This window comes from Crocodylus siamensis, chromosome 1 (assembly GCF_052110815.1).
Source record: "Crocodylus siamensis isolate JL-2025a chromosome 1, ASM5211081v1, whole genome shotgun sequence".
Lineage (NCBI taxonomy): Eukaryota > Metazoa > Chordata > Crocodylia > Crocodylidae > Crocodylus > Crocodylus siamensis.
The window spans coordinates 225,597,069-225,600,977 of NC_143395.1; positions in this window are offsets into that span (position 1 = coordinate 225,597,069).

A 3,909-nucleotide genomic window follows, 5' to 3' on the forward strand; every position below is an offset into this window, starting at 1 on the left:
TCCTGGTATACCGTGGCAATGGTGCCTGGGGCCACCAGATTCCACATCAGCCCACCCAGTGTGGTGCACATTGTATAAGCCGCTAACTGCCAAGAAGACTGGTAACTTGCAGTGGCGGTTTCATAGTTTCAGTTTAATAGTTTCTAGGGTCGGAAGGGACCTAAGTAGATCATCTAGTCTGACCCCCTGCCATGGCCCCCTGCCACATTCAACACAATGTGGTCCAGCAGCATACTCAATCCATGCGTTGTCTGGGCCTTTATAGTTTATGCTGTTTTCTCCCACATTTTCTCAACCAGTTTACAAAGTGTACCTTGAGTAGCAAACAACCACCTAAATGCACTGAGGATATAAACAGGTTGTTTGAAACGAGGTCACAAATAGCTCTCACTCACTAGCTTGATAAACAAATCCTTTTTATAAGAGCTAGCTATTTCTCCTGCTTCTTATATTTCTGAAACAAGGATATCAGCTTTCTTCCTACACCAAATATTGTCACTTCAGGTGCTATGCAAATTAAGCCAATGGCAACACCCAGGCAGGAAGGATTTAAGAAAACACTAAACACCTGTGAGTTGGGAAATTGTGGTTCAGTTTTTGTCTACTTGACTGGAAGTTTAACCTCTCTCAGTTAAAGCTTGTTTTTTAAACAGAATTGGGTAAGCAGAGCACATGAAACAAGCCAGAGTCCTATGCCATTACTGCACAGCATCCTAGCCACTGCCACGTTTGCCTCCCACTTTTACCCAGCTACCTCAACAGCCTGTCCCTTCTGCCCAGGGGGTGTTGAGGAGACCCTCTTTCATGCTTTCCTTGATTGTCTTTGCCTGTGGCTGCTCTTTATCACCCTCAAGCTGCTGCTGTGAGCGCTGGGCAGGAGTTTCTCAGAGACCACCTATGTGTGCTTCTACCCATACCGGGTGGCTGAGAAGGGCCCCATCTGCCTGGCCAACTTCTTACTGGGTCAGGTCAAGCTGGCCGTTCTCAAAAGCCACTGAAACTGGCTTGCCGGGACTGGCTCAGACTATGCCCTGTGGCTTTTCTGCCTCCTGGTGCAGGCGTGCCTCTTGCTGGAGTTTAAGCATGCTGTGCTCCGGTGGGTGGTACCCTCCTTTGAGACACGCTGGGCCCTTGAGGGTGCGCTGTGCCATGTGGAGGATGGCCGTCTCAAATACGTGCTCTGATGTCATGACCGGTCTGGGGGACGAGGCTGGCTCGGTGTCAGACTACGACTTCCAGCTTGTGCCGTGTCCTGGGCCATCATCAGGCTGCTTTTTTGCTTTCTTTTTGTGTGGAAAGTTGAAGGGTTTGTCACATGTGTGATTGGATAGAGCAGGGTACAAATTGCTTATTTATACATATGACTGTGTGGCCGGCACTCCAACCACATAACTAGCATGTAAGACATGACGTGGAATGTAGCAAAGGTGTCTGTCACGGTGTGATATGATGAATGCAATGACGTGGTGTTTTTGGTTTGATAGTAATTTGTTTGTTTTTGGTTTTGTAAGTGGCCACCCTTTTTGTACCCCTGAACCTCTGAATGAAGTAGTTAAAATTCAAGTCTTTTCTGCTTGCTTGTTGCAGGGAGTTATCTTTTCCAATAGCTTGCCTTCTGAGGGGCACTCTTAATTTCCCCCCTCTCCCTTTTTTTTCCTTTTTTTTTGTTTCGGTTTTTTTCTTAACCTTCATAACCTGCTCCCCCTCGCCATCCCCCTGTTTTTTTTCCCTCCACCCCTCTCCTCTTCCCATCTAGGTTTTCATGGCTGCATTCCCAGACACTTATCTTTTTAGTTAGTGTAAACATTTTTGTTTTCTTTTTCTGAGTTACAGCTTGAAATTAACCCTGTCCTAGCAGGAATGGCTGCTCCTACATGCAGCAGCTGGCATGAGGATGCCTCTCAGAACCTCCCCAGTCCCCATGGCTTGAGGGGTCACACCCCTCCCTACATCAGGGTCAAGGTCTGCGTAGATGCCCTTGCTAGTCTCCTGGGACAGTGTAACATATGTTACGCAGGTCATGTTAACACGGTCCCAATGATTTACCCGAGCGATTCCATCCTAGTTAACAGGGTGTACACAGAGGGCCTGGACATTGTGGGCACACACTATTTTGTCACACCCCTAGACACCCCAGCAGTGAGGGTGGTGATTTCTAATGCGCCCCTGCATGTGACCAATCGGAAGCTGGCCAAGGAACTCAAGCCCTATGGGGTTCTTATGAGTCCCTTTCACCAACTGATGATGGGAAGCAAGAACCTGAAACTGAGGTATGTCCTGTCTTTTTGAAGGCAGGTTTTCATGGTTCTCAGGGAGGGCCCATAGTCTCTGCCTCAGTCCTTGAGCCTCATGTTCAGTGGGTGGAGGTTTGTGATCTATTATTCCTTTGGGGAGACCACATGTTCCCAGTGTGGCAGCTCTTCCCACCTAGCAGCCCAGTGCCTGCAGGGACAGCAGCCAGAACATCAACATCTACAGTGGTGCTGATGGATGGCGCATCCACCTCTGGGACACAGGCCCCACCCAGTGAGGTTGGGAGCTTTTCCCAACCTCCATCCATCCCTGTTCCATCTAAGGGGGTGGGAATCTCTGGTGTGAGAGTGCCATCCAGTGAAGAGGCTGGGACTAATCCCCAACCCTCCCCCACACCCATTCCACCTACAGTGCCCACCCCCACCAGTGCAGAAACACCACCAGGTGGAGGGGCTGATGCCTCCACTTGTCCCCTGCCTGTCCTGACTGCCCTGGTTGAGGTGGCTGGGGTGGCCAGTGATTGTAGCACTAAGGCCCTGTTGGATGATGGGATTCAGGCCTCCTCTCAGCTGCCCTCTACCGCAGCCTTGTCTGAGGTGGATGGCCCTGGGGAGGCAGGCCAGAAGCAGTCCGGCCCCTCCTCTATGAAAGGTGGGCCATCTGCCGCTAAAAAGCAGCAGAACAAAGAGAAGAAAGTGGCCAGTTTCCCTTGCAACAAGCAACAAGCGAGCTCCACCATTGTGTTTGGGAGTTGGAGATGGATATAGTGGAGCTTGAGGTGGTCCTGTGTGATGATGGCAGTGATGCAGGGCTGCTCAGAGGTCTTAAGCTCCAAAAGCAACATCTGCAGGAGCTGGCAGAGAGCATGGCCCAGGGTGCAAAGTCCATGTCCACTGCCAGGAACTGCAGAGACCAATGCCCTGACTCACCCTTTCAGCCATAGGCAATGCATAGGAGGGGTATGGGGAGGTTACATGCCCTCCTAAAATTGGCCCTTACTGGCTGGGGAGTGGGGAGCACTGGCCAGTGCCTCCCTGAGACATGCCAGAGGCACTTCCAGTTTTGCCGGCAGCACTTTCAGTTTGCCACTGGTGCTTCTGGGGTCAGCAATCAGCCACTGGTGCCCCCCCAGAGCCAGGAGACACCAGTTGCCTATGCTGTCAGCCTTGAGAAATGATGAGCCATGCAGAAAGTCATTAATCATCTTAGGACCCCAGATAGCCAAACACTCTCATACCCTGTTGAAGTGTGATGCCATGCCACTGCTTTCTTCTAGGAACTGTTGACAGCTGAACCAATTTGCCTAGAGTCCACTAGGAACTTACATGATCGTTTCCCAAGGCTTTGTTCATTGGAGGTTGTTGGACGTGAGTGAGAACTACTGTTGGAGGAACTTGTACCTCCTGTTGAGGGCCTCACCTCAGGCAAAACTTTGGGCATCAATGGGTTGCCTGCTGAGTTTTGTAAGAATTTTTGGCCTCTTTTCAGCCCCTGCCTCCTGCACATATTTCATAAAAGTCTTGCAGACAAGACCACACTGGTCAGCTGTCATTGAGCAGTTCCCACCCTGCTGCCTAAGAAAGGGGAAGAACTGGTGGCCAGTGTCCCTCCTGTGTGGTGATTACAAGATCCTGGCCAAGGCTTTGGCCAACTGGC